Source organism: Belonocnema kinseyi, chromosome 7 (genome assembly GCF_010883055.1).
Source record: "Belonocnema kinseyi isolate 2016_QV_RU_SX_M_011 chromosome 7, B_treatae_v1, whole genome shotgun sequence".
In the NCBI taxonomy this organism is placed as follows: domain Eukaryota; kingdom Metazoa; phylum Arthropoda; class Insecta; order Hymenoptera; family Cynipidae; genus Belonocnema; species Belonocnema kinseyi.
In genome coordinates, this window is record NC_046663.1 from 94,414,329 (window position 1) to 94,434,410 (window position 20,082).

A 20,082-nucleotide genomic window follows, 5' to 3' on the forward strand; every position below is an offset into this window, starting at 1 on the left:
GGAAAAATTTTGCTTTTCATTCTTCTACACTCTTTTTGAATTTTTAGGAAATCATTTGATATGGTTTGAAAACTTCTCAAGATATTTTCGGCTCTTTTCGAATCTGTTTAAAACTTCTAAATCCTCTTTTTTTTGTTAAATAGAAATTATGTAAATGTTTCCCAGCTACGTTAAGAAATTTTTTGATTCTCTTGAAACCTTTCAAAATTCTTAAAAAGCTTCTAAATTTGTTGTTTTTATTTCGATTAAAGTTTAAGTTTCAAGTTTATTTTGAATATTAAAAAACGTTTAAACACTTCTTAAACTCAGTGGATTTTTTTAGAATATCGTTATCCTAAAAGATTAAAATTTTTACTTTAAAATATTCTACATTCTTTTTTGAAATTTTAGGATATCATATTAAATGTTTTAAAATCTGCAAAAGATTTAAATTATATTCAAACCTTAACATAACTTCTAAGCCCTTCAAATATCTTTCAATATAATTCAGTTTGCTTGACAAATTTTTATATCTTGCAAATTTAAGAAAATTGTCTTAATATCTTGCAGATTCTTTTCCGGCATATGTGGACATATTTTAAAATTCTAAATTAATCTTTTAAAATAAAACTTACATTATTTAAAATTTCCCCAGAAATATTTTATTGTCTTATTTACCGACTCCTGATCTATTTAAAATTGTAAAAATGTTTATAAATTAAAGTGAGGTAGCAAAATTTAAAGTACAGAATGCTTTCCCAATATTAAAAAATCATCTGCAATTAAAATGTTCTCTTTTACCAATAAAATGCAGAAACATTTATAAATAAATATTGTGAAGTAAAATGATCTATTTCTATATTTTGGCTTACAAAATTAATGGTGCAAAAATGTCTAATCTTTATTAATAGATAAACATATTGAAAACAGCCACTAAAAGTCATATTCACGCATTGTCGCAACCAATCAGGTTTTCGACAACAATGTATGCGATATCTCGCGACCACAAATTTCTAAGAGAAAGATTTTACATATTTTCTTCTAATATTTATAACTTGTTTGTTTAATGCATACAAATAGACACATAAATATAAAACAAATGACATCAATCTTTGTTTTTGCCCCTAGGAATTAACCTGAGTGAGACAGCAATGGCAGCCACCACGAATCTCTTAAAACACACCCCTAAATCTTGGCCAAGCCTAGAGGGTGGTTTCCACTATATTCGCTCTAAATTTCAACCCCTAGTGACATTTCCGTGCGCCTCGGTGCCGGACCTGGAGGGATTTCTCTGTTGGCAGTTGCCCCAAGATGGCGGACTCGGCTGGCATGCGACGGGCGCGAGCTGAAAAGTGCAAAAATCGAGAGTACTCCCCAATTCTGTGTTAAACCACTCGTGTCTGCTCGTGTCCGCGGTGACCGGAGACGGAGACAGTCTCGTGGAAGCGGAAGACTCACTTGTACTTAAAAGGTAACTTGAAAAATATCCTTTCTCTCATACGTTTTCTCCTTACTAAGCCGCGCCTATCCTCCTATATGCTCCAGGCACGATAGGCTTGTCCCGCGCCGCATCTCACCTTTCTTCCTTTCATCTCTCTTATTCTATCTGCAAATTAATTATCACCAATTTCGAGACACCCCAACCCCCCTTCACTCTGGTCTCCATCGCTAAAATCCAATTTTTTTTAGTGTCGTCTCTCCCTCTCTGGCAAATGTGCAAAAGCCGCAAGTCGAGCAGAAATCTGTCTGCTAGAGATGCCCCGGACTTCATCTCGATTGATAAAAAGAAAGTTCAAGGGAAACTAATTTGATGAAAAGTCGAATAGAATGTAGCTGTCGTATTTTAGTAAAGATGAGTGTGGGCGCATCCACGTTCTCAATGGTCGCTAGCACTTGGTTAATTCAATAATTTTATTAACTCGTCGATATTCATCCGTGTCACATGCGGCATCTGTCCATTACTCCTTAAATCAGATTTCATGCTCTGCAAGCCTGTGGGGCCTGTTGCGGCTTCCCAGGGGCCTTCTTAATGGTAAACGACACAAAAAAGATAAACTTTTATTATTTTATCCGGTTCGAAGAGCTGTGAGCATTTTTTTTCTTTTTTTGTGAGAAAATTCAAAGAAGTTCACATGGATAATAATTTTTAATTTTTTAGTTCCATTTCTTTCGATACTTTCTGCTATCTACGGTTTAATTGTCAATAGTTTGTTTAAAACATTTTATTATACTTTCTTGGAAGACAGTAAAAGACAGCAGTTTTTTTCATTTGGGCTCTTGATCTTGTTTAAAATTTTTTGCGAAACTTCAGATTATAACTAGAAATTCGCTAATATTATAATTATTCAGGAATTTTCTTATTCCGAAATTTTCCAATTCGGTCATATTTTAAACTACTGGTAAACATTCTTATTCGGAATTTTTCAATTCGGAAATTTTATTTTTGGGACTTTTCAGTTCCGCTAATTTAACCGTTTTTGTTCGATTAGCATTTTTTTAAAGAATAATTGGTTGAAGCACACAACACTAATTGTAAGAAAAGTCAATAATCGTCTTTTATTTCGAAAATTCTTTTCAAATTTATGAAAATTTCTACTTTTTTTGAAGCAAACAAAACATTTTTTTTAACTTTTTAGTTTTATTTTAATATTTATAAAAGTTTAATTAATTTTTTTTTATTATTTAAGAAGACTAACATTTACTTAATTGAGAAAATATATCCACGCTTTTAAGTTTATAATTTTTTTACCAGTTCTTAAAACTTGTCCAACTTTCCTATAAAACAATTTACTAATATTTCATAATATGTGAATAAGAATTTGTTAAAAGCTTGTTCTAATATTTTTAATTTTTGTAAAAGAAGTAAAAAAAACTTTTTTTTATATAAATTAAGTCAAACCTTGGATTAAATGCAGAATAAACATTTTAAAATTTAAACAATTCTAATATTTGAAACTATTCAAGTTGCAAATGTTAATTTGAATTCAAGAATATTTATCGGTAACTGAAAGTGAAATGTTTTCTTTTTGCTATATAATCAAAATAATTTTCATTAAATTTATTGAAATTTATTATATTATTAAGAACATATAAGAGGACGTTAAATAATACCTGGAGGGCCAAACATGTTGCTTTTTGTTTTGTTTTTTGAGAGGAAGGATTTCCAGGAAAAACGTTGCGCATGTTTTTTGAAATTTTAGTTTTAAAAATTAAATTTTGTTTTTAATGGCCCCTTTTATTTCTGAAAATTTAATTTATTGAAAGAAAATGAAAAATATAAGAGATTTATGATTGCAAATGAAGGCATTTTAATAAATTTGGCGATTTTGTATCGAATTGAAACGTAAGTTGGAATTCTGCCTATAATTTCTATTACAGCTGGAATTGGTAATTGTTGTTAAAAGCAACATTTCTAGTGAAATTGCAATTCATCAATCGGATTGCATGTGCTATTTACAAATTAATAATATGTCTTTAATATAATAATAATATTTAATTAAATAATAGTTATTACTTGAAAAGTTATGAAACAAGTTGAAAACGATTTACAATAAAATTATTGTTGACTGAAATTTTTGAATTGACAATATATACTTCAGTGACATGTGTTCCTGAAAAAATTGATAACTTATTACAATTATTGGGATTCTCAATGATTCAATTACAAATTTTAATTGTAGATATCAATGACAGCTACAATTTTGATCCCAATTGCCGCAGATTTGTTTATAATTTCAATAGGAAAGTTATTAAAAATGTTTTGGCAAAATTGCACTTGTAATTGCAACTACAAGTTTAAGAATGTTTTCATTCATACCGACGGTGGTAAATGGATAATCTTCGTTCCTTCCTCACGGCGCTGCAAAATCGATGTGGGGAATAAAAAAGAGGGTGTGTGTATATATGCACAATGACATCCTGTACATTGCTGTGCAAGAACCCCCGAGTGGAAGCAGGAGGGAAAATGGAAAATGTGAAACTGTGAAAGAATGTGGCAAAAGATAAATGAGATTCACGCATTTGCCGTTCTCCTACAGATTTCATTCAGTTTATTGTTTCTCTGGATTTTCTTTGGATCTTGGAAAATAGTTGAGACCCGGAATCCCTCTATGCAAAATCGATAAAATCTTACTTCCTTTTTCGACGCCAAAGAGAAGAGTCACTTTGTAGTCGTGGTAGTTTATCCCGCAAAGATTGACTTAAAGCCGATGTCCTCTTCTCTCCTGACATAAACTTTATGTTGGCTTCGTCAGTATAATACATATTATATTGTTCACACGAAAAGAAATTGATGTTTACCTGTAACATCTAGATATTTAGTATGAATAATTCAATATCCAGTTGTACAGGAGAGCCATCTAGGATGATTACTATTTTTATTATTATATTATTAAATAGGAGATGTTTAGGGGAAGAGATACATTTTAGATCAACCTAAAACTCGAATATTGCTTATTTAAACAACACACACATGTCGAAATACCGCTCAGACTCGGGACGCTGATCAATCTCTCTAGTAATCACTCGAAGTGGAGAGATGCACAAATATCATATAGCTTGGTTAAAAAAAGCCCAAAAACTAACTAATAAACCCATACATTTGTTCATGCAAGCTCTTGTGTTTCTGTGGCTCTTTATATCATATCTCTTCAATGTCGCACATTCCTTCCACTGACTGTCTCTGGGTACGCTGCCATTCATTTGACCTGAACATCCTTTTTTCGTCAATCGTGTTTCATTTATTATCTCAACATGACCAAAAATACAAAGTGATGAAATTTTATATGTAGCTGATTTTCATTTTTGCATTAAATTAAGTAAGTCACTTAATTTCAACCAGAAATGGAACTTAAGTTTGGTGTCTCCTATCCAACGTACAAGTAATATAATGAATTATTTAAAAAAATTTTAATTTATCTGCTATATCATCAGAGATTGTACCTTACCTTACCGAAGTTTTGTGGTTCGTTTCCCAATGGAATGAAGATGGAGTAGGATCTCTTTTTCCAAGAAATAATTTTAGTAATATAATGATTAACACTGAAAAAACGATATTTTAATTTAAAGAATTTCCCACTAAGTTGAAGAATATTTGCAACTTAAATAGATGCCAAGAGTATATTTTTAATGTAAGATGGAGGCCCTCTTACCTTAAGAATATATATTCTTTTCTATATGATAATAAAGTATAGTTAATCTTAGACTATAGCGGATATATCTTGGTGTGACTGCGCGAAATAAATACATAATCAATATATGTAAATAATGCTTTGCGAAATCTCTAATTGAAAAGTAAATAAATTTTGAACATTAAGGCCAAAAGTAAGTATACTGTTAAATTAATTAAATAAAAAAATGTATAGGTTAAAAACTATTTTTCAATAGAAAATTATAATGTATTAACCACAATTCGACACATTTTGATGAAAGTTATTTAATTCTTTGTATTTTGTACTTATCACTTTTTTTAACGCAAAACACTATGCCAAAAATTACATAAAAAATTAACTGATTTAGAAGCACGTGGCGTGAAACATTAAAAGAAATCATTGAACCTGGCAAGGCGCATTTTCCTTTGCGTATTTCTTTTTCCCACTCATTTTCTCATTTTAAGAATATTTTCTTCTTTGGGTAGAAGATTCTCTTAAGGTAAGAATTTCGCTTACTTCATTAAGAATATTACTAAAAATATGATACTCTTAATATTAGAATATTAGAAATACTGACAGGTATGTTGAGTTTAGGATGCTTTTTATTCATGCGCTCTGAAATTCAATTTGTGATAGCAGAAAAGCGTGTGCTTCAAGACATCCTGAAGTCGAAAAGGTCGACTTGAGCATGTCTCAGTTTTGAGACGGAGCCAGACTTCAATTTATGCCTTGGCGACAAGTTTCTATGTCTTGAAGACATAAAATTATCTCTTGAGTAAGATTTTTATGATTCTACATCAAGCGGTTTAAAACTTCGAGTGTATACATGTCCTAACAAAAAGGGTCATTCTGACTGTCATAGAAGCTAATCTTTGTTAATGATTAAATAATTTTGTATATTTGTATACAATGTATATATTCAATCAACTTATTGACGGATTTTCATTTGTATTACACTTGTTTGACGATGATACCGAAAATGTTGTTTGTTTTTACGTGTGTCAAATGGCTTAGGAGATCCTTCTAGAAAGTTACAATTTTTATTTTTTTGAAGAAAATTTTTAAGGTTTATACTCGTTCAGACCCACAGATTCGGAATTTTTTAATTAAAAATAACTAATTTAATAGTTACTCATCAATTTTTATCTTATTTATGAGCCGAAAAAGGTTCGACCAACTCAGCCAAGACAAGCCTTGTCTTGAGTCAAGTAAACGTCTCAGCCAAGACAAGGCGCGACTTAAGACAAGTAAACGCCGTTTTACCTGTCGTGGCCATAAAAGTAAGACGAAGGCCAATATCTCGACTCAGTTTTGAGACGCAGTCAGGCATTGATGTCTTGGAGACGAACTCAAGGCATAATCAAGTCGAACTCCATTCGAAGCATTTTTACTCAGGGCGATGTGCAAATACTTAGACGCATGCTTTGCCGGAAAGTCAACAAACTTTGTGCCTTAAATTAACCAATAATGTCCATTTTACGTACATGAAGCAGTTGACTTTCAACCAAAAGCGTCACTTAAAGTCATTTTATAATCATCAGTTCGCTTTCAACTGGTGAATGATCCTTTTGGTTACATCTTAAAGTCAACCGCCTTTTTTTACTGTGAAATTACGATTTTTGTATTACTGTGATCTCAACAAATCTCTGCCACTCTTGTTAAACACACGGAGCAAAATGGATGTTTAAATGTAGATGTTCAAAGTATAAGATCGTTGCACCTAACATGCAGATATTGATGCCAAACATCTACTATCTTTTTGAGATGTTAGGCGTAAAAGTATTTATATGTTAAATTGAATTTGACAGCTATATATTTGCAATATCACAATTATGGAATATTACAATTTTTGAAGATTTCCAAAGAATCAAAATTAGCTATCCTTAAATAAAATTGGATAACGATTTTTGCTGTCTGAAGGAGGGACCAATGATCTTAAGTTTCGGGTTTAGAGACTTAATAAATTGCCAAAATGTTTATAAACTTAATATAATACACTATATAAACTATATAATATATAAACTATATAAACTTGATATAAAATTTGAGTTTAAGTAACTTAAAATGGATAGAATTTTAAATTCAGATTACAGATCATTCGTTCTTCGAATATTCACTCGCGTTTTTATTTTTAATTAAAAATATTGAACATAACCTCAACTTGACTGAATTATCATCTGATCGACATTTTATACCCTTTATCTGTTTTTTTGGCGTGTACGAATGAATGTACGAACAAATTCACAAACAATTAATTCCTTAAATGACCATAAATAAGTAAACTCCTCAAATATTTACAGGCGTTATTTGACATAACCATACATGTAATATCTCGGATATTTCAGTTGAGCATTTTGGATGTTCGAGAGTAACAATTCACTTTTTAAGATCTCCAAATGCTAACTTTGAACATCTAGAATATTGTCCTATAGTTAAAGATAAAATATGTTAACTATGAACATCTAGATGTTACGTATGAACATCCATTTTTCTCCGTGCGGCGTTTTCTCTACACCACATTGTTTAAGAAATCTCTCATTACTGACAGACTATCTAGATATTACTATTTATAATATCTTAGCGATTTAACTTATGCAACAGAAATCTGGATATTGAATCAGAGCATCAGTGGATATTAAAAAGAAGATCCGAATACTCAAGCATTTGCCTTTTTTCATAATTATGCAATTTTCTTGTAGAACGGATAAGAAACTTTTCAAGACTAATATAAAAGATGCCGGTAGCTGAGTCCTCATTTTCTTGAGAAAATTATGATACATCCAAAAATAATTAATCCATTTTCTACCAAAACTTATAGCGCAAGGTATATTCGAGAAACCACAACAGATAAAACGAATGCTCAAGCTACAGACCATAAAGTGGGGCTAAAATCTGTTGTTGTCACGCCGCAATTCAGCGATATTGCTTCGATAAAATTTCGCTTTTTTAATATAATAAATATTAACGGTTAAAATCACACGTTTGCTACTTCCAATATAAACAGATATTGCCGTTTAATATCTTGTATGTTGAATAGAAGCTACTATATATTATGGTTAAATATCAAAGTTTTAAATATCTATTTTTTTCCGTGTATATGACTTTAAAAAGTTGTGTCGGTCTGGGTATCGTAGAGTACACTGGTTGTAAGTATAGAGTTATATATTGCAATTTTATTTTTATTTGCCAAAATTTTGCTTCCTCGGAGACGAATTTTATAGCTCCGACTAATATCGTCTGATATAATTTTGAGCTAGAAATAGTAGGCCATTTAAAAGCTTTTTTTGTAGATGAGAGATTTAAAAAAAAATTTACGAAAAAAATGTAAGGACAGGTATATACTCAAAGTTATAAACCGCTCGTGTTGGAATCATAAAAATTCAACTCAAGAGATAAATTTATGTCTTGAAGGCATAGCAACTTGGCTCTAGACATAAATTGAAGTCTGGCTCCGTTCTTTCATATTACATTGTTCAAATTGTTTACATAAACGGCAGTAATATGATGGTCACCTTACCCCAGTGTATGGGGTACGCTGGCTTAAATGCAACATCTAATAAATTATCACTAAATATTTCAGCAAATTAAATGTCAAATAATAACGTAATTAAAAAACGATACATCAAAATCATATTCTAATCATAATTTATAGGGAATTAAAGTCAAAGCATGGTACCATACTCCACTTTCTGAGCGACTTTTCTCTATCTAGTGCATTTGTTCGCGTCTTCGAAACGCAGCGATTGACCTATTGTTGAAACTTTTATGACCTATCAGTACCGATTTATGAAGTTTCAAACAAATATTTCATTCTACTTATATGAGAAAAACTTTTGTTCATATTATAGGACTGTACTACAGTACTGTATCTGACATGTTTATTCGCGTCTTCGAGACAAGTCGAATGACCTATGGACGAACCTTTAATGACCTCTTATGATCTAGCAATAACGATTTATAAATTTTAAAAATATATTGTTTAACTTGTTGATATGAGGAAAAGTACAAAAATAGACTTAACAAAACACGTCCATAAATGTTGCCAGGGTGCTTTGAAATGCCGAAAAATTGACTATACAATTAAGGTGAAAACATTTTTTTTCTATTACTTTTTTAAGGAAAATATTCTAAGTTCCACCTTCATGAAAAATTTTTTATGTTCAGGAAAAATTACATTGGATGTATGTCTTAATCGTTGTAGAATAGTCTGAAACACCTAAAAAGCAAAACTTTACACGAAGGTTTAAAGAAAATTGCTATTAAAAAAATTGTTGCGCAACGTGGTAAAATTTCTAAGTTCCGTCGAAACAAATTGTAAATGCTCAGTAAATGTTAGTATCAGAACTTTTACCAAGAAAAATTGTAGTCGATTTAAATGATTTATTACCATTTTTTTCTATTTCCGTGAACAGTTAGTTTATTTGATACCTATTTGATGTCATATGATGTTAAAAAGATTAACGAGAAAAAAGAGTTGAAAAATCGTTGTTGTGACTTTTCTGAACTGTAGCTTATGAGGATGGCTTTTTCATAGAGTTTCAACTTGTCGGTTTAGCGCAGTGGTTAGCACTCCCGACTGCTAGGCGATAGATTTAGGTATATAGATGTAGGTTCGAAATCCCGTAGCGCTAGAAATTTTATTTGTAATTGAATGTTTAAAAGTGTAATATATGTATTCATTCTTAGCAGTGACATTAACATGTATTGACAAAATACTTGCAGTTAATTGTTATTTATTTTTTAAATACCTTTTTTGTCATATCTTTAGATTATAGAAGTAGTGGGTGTGTAGTAGTGGTTTCAAACAAATAGTTTGAAAATGATATTTTTGTAATTATAAATAATATTCGGACGATATGCAGTCGTATGGTGATGAATGGATGGTCTTTAAAACAATAAAATAATTTGTTTTCATTTTTAAAATTAACTTCGGCATTCTCGTGCGCCAGCGGTTTGCCAGTACTGCGCCAGTACTGACAGACTAGTACCGACAAGCATTAAAAGGCCGTACTGGCATAGTACTGGCCCAATACAGCCAGACAGCACTGGAACTCCGGCAGGCGGTACTGGGCCAGTACTGGGTCGGTGGTGTATTTCTACCTGGGTTCGGGACGCATCGAGTGTCCAATTGAAAAACCTTTAAGAAAATGTGATACTTATAGTTTCCCCGGCTTTTTTTCACAAAAATGAAAATTTTTAATAACTGAATTCGGAGATGCTATAAAATATCATAACGGATGTCCCCAGATTATTTTTTCAGGGATAATAACAAAACAAATTTATTGTACTAAATAAAAATGTTATGCATATGCATTATTTTGATGTTACGTCGTTTTTCATCTCTGCCTTTCCGATAATCTGGAAATTATTTATTAACTAAACTTTTTTGATTGGCTGCAAACAAGGTTAGTTCGCGGAGATTATTTACTATGTTTAATTGTAAGTCCAAAGTTTCCGGCCAAAAATATTGTGTAGTTTGGAAGTAACGCTTGGGTGAATTGTAACACACATAACCTCGAAATATACACGCACGTTGTTAGCAATATCAAAAAAAACTTTGATACAAAAAAAAACACAAAAAAAGTGTGCGGGGACGTCCGTTAGCATGTTCGCTATCATTTCCCAACTTTTGAAGGCAAAATATTTATTATCCTAGGAAAAAGCCGGGGGAATCTAACACTGAAATAATCGATACTATGACCTAAGCGCTATGATAATTAATCACATTTTGCTAAATTAAAGCTTTTTTTAATTAACCCACAAAAAAAGTGTGTGGTACGTCCGTTAGCATGTTCGCTATCATTTCCCATATGTTTAAGACGAAATATTTATTATTCTAGAAAAAAAGCGGGGGAACCTAAAATTGATAAAATCGACCATCTTCTAAGTATCACATGCCCTTAATGGCCTACCATAGCCTACCAATATCGTTTTTAAATTTCGTTCAAAAACTTATTTACCTTATTTATAGAAGATATTTTATATTGGGAATATAACAGTACTGCATTTGATTTAATTGTTCGTGTCACCGAGACGTTTCGATTGACGAACTTTCGATGGTCATTCTTAGCGACTCACATTAGAAAGCAAAAAAAAGGTTTCGTTGTTTATATGAAGAAATCTTTTTTTTTTAATTTAGAATATGCCACGACCGTACACCAAAAAGTTGTTCATTCTCACAGAATAATCGATTGATATTTTGATCAGTTCAGATTTTCTGAAAATAAGATTTGCAGTAAGGCATAAACATAAGCTTGAAAAATATTGAAAGTCTCAATTGTTTATTTGGTTAGAGAAAAACCTCCCTCTGTATGAGGAAACAAATTGATTTGATTCTTATGAGGAAGCAAAGTTCACAAGAAATAAGCAAACATAATTACACCCATAGTACTTCGCAGCGGTATTTACTTCAGTATTTACTTCGTTCATGATAACATCGCCTAGACTGAGGATGATCGGGACTACTGTCCTTAATATGAAATCTCTAAACAATATTGTCAATTTCGATTGTCACACTTCTTGATTTTCATTGCTATATGCGTGAGACACGAGTTATGAATGGGTTAGTAGGAGTTGGAAAATATTGAAAAATTTGCCACGATTGCTCGTTTTTTGATAGCTACATGCATGCGAAAGTGACACTCGTCAGTCACCGTGAGTTAGACAATAATGGAACGTTACAAGCGTTTTCTTGAAGTTAAATGAACCCAACGGAGCTGGCTTGATCTGCGCTTGCTTGGATTTGAGTGACGTTCATTGGCTACGGTGCGTGTCTGTACTTGATTTTTAAATACGTACTCGAACTAGAGCCAATGAGCGACGCACAGTTCAAGCATGCGCAAGTATTTTTGGATCACTGTTGGGAATAATAATTGAATCAAATTTCGGGGTCGATAATACTAATCAACGCTTCTCATTTACCACCACCTTCCCACCCGTACCACTGCAATCGCAATACAGGGCATGTGCTTCTTATTTATGATCGTATTTTTATTTCAAGTTCGGAAAGAACATTTGAACGAGCTATCTGGACCATTAAATATATCTACCTGAGTGCCTGCGGAGAATTTCTCCGAGCTTCTCAGAGCCTTGAGAATCTTTAGCATATATTCTGAGATGTCTATCGGTAGGGTTAGTATGTTTTTAATTATAAGTTAATGTTTAATCTATTATTTATTATTAATATAAACATTAACATTAAGTAATATTTCTATGAATCATGGAATTTGTTATTAAAGTCCATTGCTGGTGGAAAATGCGATAACAACTTTTGAAATTTTGAGGTTAGGAATTAATTTTAGAATATAAAAGCGAACTGCTGGTCGCAGAATTAGATAGTTTTGGCCACTTTAATATAAATCTTCCGCATATACCATATCTACAAAAATCTATCAAGTATTATTTTTTGCTATGAAAGGTTACGAAAATATACTACAAACACTTTAAGAAAGTTAAGTTTTTACTGAAATTTTTCTTACAAATTACACGAAGATTTCATTCAAATTTTTTTTTATCAGCAATGAAATTTCATAACAAATGTCATGCATCACAGGAATAATATTTAATGTTTATATTGAATGCAAATAATAACTAAAACATTAACTTATAACTAAAAATACACCAATGTTACACTAACTTCACTTAATATCAGAAAAGTACCATTAAACTCTTTGCACTTGGCCTTCATAACAAAACAGCTAAATAAAATGTATAGGCTTCCAATGTTTTATGTGCTTTTAAACAATATATGGTTTAAGAAATGTGGGATTAAATGAATTATGTTCAGGTTTATGGATGTATCGGGTCTTCATATTTATATTTCTAACAAAAAACACAAATTTTCGACAAAATACGGGAATTTTCAAACAAATAATTCCATTTTTAGCTAAAAAAAATCAAGTTTCAATAAAAAATATCCAATTTTAAACAAAAATAAAATAATTCAGTTTCTAGTATATAAAACTTAATATTCAATAAAGAAATGAAATTTTCTACAGGTTATTCAAAATTTTAACCAAAACAGGCGAATTTGACAGCAAATAGTAAAAGGTTTAACAAAAAAGATGAAATTTCAATCACAAAGATTAATTTTCTATTTAAAAAAATGTTTTTTAACAAATAATAAAATTTTCAACTAAATTAATTTTCAATCCAAGTACAATAATATATAAAGTATTCAAAATAAGATAGAACTCACTTCAATTCAGGCAGGTTCTACACATTATATAGCAGAATCTTTCAACGATTAACATTTTTATATAGTAAATTATGCAAGACGTTTTTTCTTATATAAGACCAAAAAAATGGAATTTGGACATCTATGTTAAGTATAATAAAAAACAAAAAAGGTGAAGTTTCAATTAAAAATATCAAATTTTAAATAAAAATAGAATAATTCACGTACCTAAAGTTCCGAACGTTCAAATGAACGAAATGAAAAAAAAATAAATATTTTTTTTCTGAAATTAGCCTAGCGGAATTAGTTCAGCTAAGCATAAAAGTGAGTATCATACGAGAAAATCTCAAAAAAAAATTTTTTAAAGGGTAAAACACCCTAAAATGTAATGCAGATAGGGGCAACACAGAATGTACCGAATGACCGCCTTTATACACTTTTTTATCTAATAAAAGATAGTGTTAATTTACCTTGTTATAGAACAAGTTTTTTCAGGGGGGTAAGAGCCACCGGAAACAATATTTAAAATCACCCCTAGTGTATCAAAATCAGAAAAACGTCAAAATGAACGCTTTTATACAGTTTTTTTCGAGTTAAAAATACTTTTAATTTACCTTATTATAGAACAAGTTTTTTCAGGGGGGTAAGAGCCGCTGGAAAGAATATTTAAAACCACCCCTAGTATATGAAAATCAGAAAATCGTCGAAATGACCGTCTTTATACAGTTTTTTTCGAGATAAAAATACTTTTAATTTACCTTGTTATAGAACAAGTTTTTTCAGGGGGGTAAGAGCCACCGGAAAGAATATTTAAAACCACCCCTAGTGTATCAAAATCAGAAAATCGTCGAAATGACCGCCTTTATACAGTTTTTTTTCGAGTAAAAAATACTTTAAATTTACCTTGTTATAGAACAAGTTTTTTCAGGGGGGTAAGAGCCACCGGAAAGAATATTTAAAACCACCCCTAGTGTATGAAAATCAGAAAATCGTCAAAATGAACGATTTTATACAGTTTATTTTCGAGTTGAAAATACTTGTAATTTACCTTGTTATAAAACAAGTTTTTTCAGGGGGGTAATAGCCGCCGGAAAGAATATTTAAAACCACCCCTAGTGTATCAAAATCAGAAAATCGTCAAAATAAACGCCTTTATACCCCCCTGAAAAAACTTGTTCTATAACAAGGTAAATTAAAAGTATTTTTAACTCGAAAAAAAACTGTATAAAGGCGTTCATTTTGACGATTTTCTGAATTTGATACACTAGGGGTGGTTTTAAATATTCTTTCCGGCGGCTCTTACCCTCCTGAAAAAACTTGTGCTATAACAGGGTAACTTAACACTATCTTTCATTGGATAAAAAAGTGTATAAAGGCGGTCATTCGGCACATTCTGTGTTGCTCCTATCTGCATTACATTTTAGGGCGTTTTACCCTTTGAAAAAAATTTTTTTTAATTTTTTCGTATAATACTCACTTTTATGCTTAGCTGAACTAATTCCGCTAGGCTAATTTCAGGAAAAAAATATTTTTTTTTTTTCATTTCGTTCATTTGTACGTTCGGAACTTCAGGTACATGAATAATTCAATTTTTAGTTTATAAAAGTTAACATTCAATCCAAAAAAATGAAATTTTCTACAGGTTATTAAAAATGTTAATTAAAACAGATGAACTTGACACCAAATAGTAAAAGTTTTGACAAAAAAGATGAATTTTGAATCACAACGATTAATTTTTAATTAAAGAACATTTTGTATAAACAAATAGTAGAATTATCAACGAAATTAGTTTTCAATGCAAGAACAATATTATAAAAAGAATTTAAAATAAAATAGAATTTACTTATAACCAGGCAGGTTCTACACATTATTTAGCAGAATCTCTCAGCGATTAAAATTCTTTTATAGTAAATTATGCAAGACCTTTTTTTCCGATCTGAGACAAAAAAATCGAATTTGGTTATCTATGTTAAGAATAATAAAAAACAGATTAATTTTTCACCCATAAAATAATTTTTAACAAAAAAGATGCAGTTTTAATTAAAACAGATGAACTTGACACCAAATAGTTAAAGTTTTGACAAAAAAGATGAATTTTGAATCACAACGATTAATTTTTAATTAAAGAACATTTTGTATAAACAAATAGTAGAATTATCAACGAAATTAGTTTTCAATGCAAGAACAATATTATAAAAAGAATTTAAAATAAAATAGAATTTACTTATAACCAGGCAGGTTCTACACATTATTTAGCAGAATCTCTCAGCGATTAAAATTCATTTATAGTAAATTACGCAAGCCGTTTTTTTCCAATCTGAGACAAAAAAGTCGAATTTGGGCATGTATGTTAAGAATAATAAAAAACAGATTCATTTTTCACCCATAAAATAATTTTTAACTGAAAAGATGAAGTTTCAACAAGAAGATATCAAATTTTTAACAAAAATAGAATAATTCAGTTTGTAGTTTATAAAAGTTAATATTTGATCAAAAAAATGAAATTTTTTACAGATTATTTCAAATTTTAATTAAAAGAGATGAACTTGACACCAAATAGTAAAAGTTTTAACAAAAAAGATGATATTTCAAACATAAAGATTAATTTTCTATTTAAAAGATTGTTATAAACAAATAATAGAATTTTCAACTTAGTTAATTTTCAATGCGAGAACAATATTATCAAAAGTATTTAAAATAAAATAGAATTCACTTAAAATCAGGCAGTTTCTACACATTATTTAGCAGAATCTCTCAGCGATTAAAATTGTTTTATAGTAAATTATGCAAGACATTCTTTCCAATCTAAGACAAAATAATCGAATTTGGACATCCGTTCTAAGAATAATAAAAAACAGAGAAAACATTAGTTTTCAACCAACAAGGATGTAATTAAAATTTTCCTTAGACATTAATTTTTAACAAAAAAAATCAAGAAAATAGTTCAATCCTAAATGAAGAAGATAAGATTTTAATAAAGAAAAATAATTTTCCACCAGAAAAACGAATTTTCAAATGAAAAAATGAATTTTTAATTAAATATATAATTTTTCATTCTGAAATTGTGCAGTTGAATTTTTAATAAATTTTTAACAAAATAATTGAACCCTTATCAAAAAGATCAGTTTTCAAATAAATCGTGGAGTTTCCAACTAAAAAAGATAAATTTTTAATTAAAAATATAAATATATAAAACCAGAAATAGAATAATTCCTTTTTAGTTAAAAGAAATTAATATTTAACAACAAACAATTAAATTTCAACAAATTAATTGATATTTTACTAAAATAGATGCATTTGATGATACATACATAGTTGAATTTTCAAGCAAACAGATGTATTTTCAACCAAGAAGATTAATTTTATATAAAAAAGACGATGTTTGAAACAAATAATTGAATTTTCAACACAAAAATATCCATTTTTAATTCCAAATTTCAGTGTTTCACCAAAATCGGGATAGTTAAATTTTCAGTCCAGAATTTAATTTTTACGAAAAAAAATCGGAATGTGGAACTTAATAGTTTTATTCTCAATCACAAAGATGAATTTTCAAACGAGAGGACTAATTTTCACCGAAATAACGAATTTTCATCAAAATATGTGCATTTTCAAACCAAAGGGTTGAATTTTCAACTAAAAAAGATCAATTTTTACCTTCAAATATCAATTCTCTACCAAAAATGATATAATCCAATTTTATCTTACATAAATTAATTTCGGACTAACTTTAAAGGAACTTTCGACAAAATAGTTGATTTCTCAATTAAAATGATGAATTTTTAAGGAAGTGGTTTTATATTTCTAACAAAAAACATAAATTTTCAACAAAATACATAAATTTTCAAACAAATAATTCCACTTTAAACTAAAAATGATCAAGGTTCAATAAAAAATATAAAATTTTAAATAAAAATATAATAATGCAGTTTTTAGTTTATAAAAGTTAATATTCAATAAAAAAAATGAAATTTTCTACAGTATTTTTTGATTAATATCTTAGTTGTGAACTAATAAAAAATGAAAATCACTTTTTTTAAATTTAAATTTCTCTTAATTTTATTAAGAACTATTGATAAATTTTGCAGTAATCCTAAAACATTATTTTATTTTAAAGAAGTGCAATTGATGAGAAAACAATACCAATGTAATCGAAAAAGTTTTGTCATCAATTGTTTATTTAATGAAATCATTTTCAATCGAAAAAGTTGTTTACAAATGATTTTTTCAGTGACGTATATGTAATTATATTAAATTTTTTATTATTTTATTCCTTTTTTGTTATTTTTCAGATGATCTGCTTGTACGAAATTTATTATTATAAATTGTAAGAAACCTCATAAAGATGTAAATTGTTTTCAACTAAATTAATTTTTAATCTAAGAACAGTATTCTAAAAAGTATTTAGAATAAGATAGAATTCACTTAAAGTCAAGTAGGTTCTATACATTGTTTAGCAGAATCTCTCAGCGATAAAATTTTTTTATAGTCAATTATGCGAGACGGTTTTTTCCGATATAAAACAATAAAAAATCGCATTTGGACATCTGTGTTAAAAATAATAAAAAACAGATTAATTTTTTACCCATGAAATTAATTCTTCACAAAAGACGATTAGTTTTCAAGCAACGATGACATAATGAAAATTTTCCTTAAAGGCATTAATACATAGTTGAAGTTTCAAACAAACAGATGAATTTTCAATCAAGAAGATTAATTTTATATGAAAAAAGACGATGTTTGAAACCAGTAATTGATTGTTCAACACAAAAATATCAATTTGTAATTCAAAATTTCAATTTCCTACCGCAATAACGAATTTTCATCGAAACATCTGTATTTTCAAACCAAAGGGTTGAATTTTCAACTAAAAAATATAAATTCAAATATCAATTCTCTGCCAAAAATGATATAATCCATTTTTATTTTACATAAATTCATTTTTGATTAACTATGAAGCAATTTTCAAAAAAAATAATAATTGAACCCTCAATAAAGAAGATGAATTTTCAACCACGAAGATTAATTTCCCCGTTTAAAAAGACGGTTTAAAAAAAATGATATTGTTACGTCGTAACAATTTATTTATAATTTAATTTTTATCTAAGTAGTTTTCTACAAGATTTCCATTTATTATTTTATTTTTTGAATTGTATTCAGCCTTCTAAATTTATTATTCCTTCGACAAGGGGACGTGCAACATCTGCTATTTTTCTTATGTATATTTTTCTTAAGTGTTATTACCGTAAACTTTCACTTTCAAAACCATTTGTCTCAGGGACTTTTTACCTTATTTTATGTTCATCCTTTCGAGGACTCATCTTAGCATATTCTCCCAGCTTAGGGCCTCTTGAGCCGTTTATTACTTATAGCTGTACACATGGGCCCTTGGCCACTTTTACTACAAATTTGGAAAAGTACGAATTTTGTGACGTCAGAAAGAAGGCGTGTCTGCTTCCCTTCTCTAAGATTCTACGACCAATTAGAGAGAGTCTAATATCCTCTCCACCTCTGTATCAATGATCTGCGATGCCACCAATGTTCACCCCTTACTCAAAATCTTCAGATACAATTCTAACTACCTAGCGAACACTCGCCATCGTCTCGAGCCTATGTTCCCAATAAATATTTAAACCTGTTCATACTCGTCATTATCAGTTTCCGTCTTGAAAATTCTAGTGCTGTCTTTTAATAAATATTTACTTACGTCAACATATTCTTGAACCTCATTCCACAAGAAACAGATATTTTTAACAAAAAAAGATCAATTTTTTTTAATATCATTTTTCTATTAAAATTATATCGACTTTTCTCTTAAAGAAATTAGTTTTTCACCAAAAAACGAATGTTTCATGTAATAATAGAATCCTCGAAACCAAGATGAAATTTCAATTAAGAAGTTTATTTTTCTACCAAAAATAACGAATTTTCAACAAAATTCTGAATTTCTAAATACTGCATCAAAACAGATAAATTTATTTCCAAATAGTTCAATCTTTAACGAAAAAAGTTCGATTTCAAACCAAAAGGATTAATTTTCTACCAAAACATAAAAATTAAAAAAATTTAATTATTAAGTACAAAAGGTCAATTTTCAATTTAAAATATCAATTATCAACCAAAAATAGTAGAATCGAAATTTCTTTTAAAGAAATTTGTTTTTGACAAACTGAAAAGGATTTTTTTTAAATAACTCAATCCTTAATGAAAAATATTAATTTTCAACCAATAATGTAACATTTCTACAAAAAATTACGAATTTTCTACAAAATCTAGAAAGTTACAAACAAATATATGATTTTTATCTAAAAAAATTTCATTTTTTAACCAAAGTCAGTTTTTAGTTAAAAAAAATAATTTTCAACTTAAAGAAGTGCAATTAGAAAAAAAGCTGAGTTATCTACCAAAACAGATTGCATTTAAAAATATCAATACGTTTTTAACCAAAAATGGAAAGTTACATTTTCACTCCAATAAATTAAAGTTGAAAAAAAAGAATCGTCAGAAAAATGGTTCAATCCTAAATCAGCAAGAAGAATTTTCAAACAAGAAGATTAATTTTATACTAAAAAAGACGAATTTTTAACAAAATCCATAAATTTTTTAACAATTAGTTAGATTTTTAACTAAAAAGATTAAACATTAATTTAAAAAATTACTTTTTCACCAAAAATGTCATAGTTTAATTTTCTGTTAAAGAACATTAATTTTCAACAAAAAAAAAGTGTATAAAAATTATTTCAAAAGAGATCAAGTCCATTTACCATTAGACAGATT

At 29.2% G+C, this 20,082-nt stretch overlaps 1 protein-coding gene across 1 annotated transcript in view; it reads left to right on the forward strand.

The window, feature by feature from the left end:
- The first annotated feature begins 1,267 nt into the window (after positions 1-1,267).
- LOC117175808 (putative fatty acyl-CoA reductase CG5065) overlaps positions 1,268-20,082 on the forward strand; it is a 110,142-nt gene continuing 91,327 nt past the window's right edge. Inside the window, exon 1 of the mRNA XM_033365560.1 lies at positions 1,268-1,450. The gene's annotated coding sequence lies outside the window, so the exon portion shown is untranslated. The remainder of the gene's footprint in view (positions 1,451-20,082) is intronic.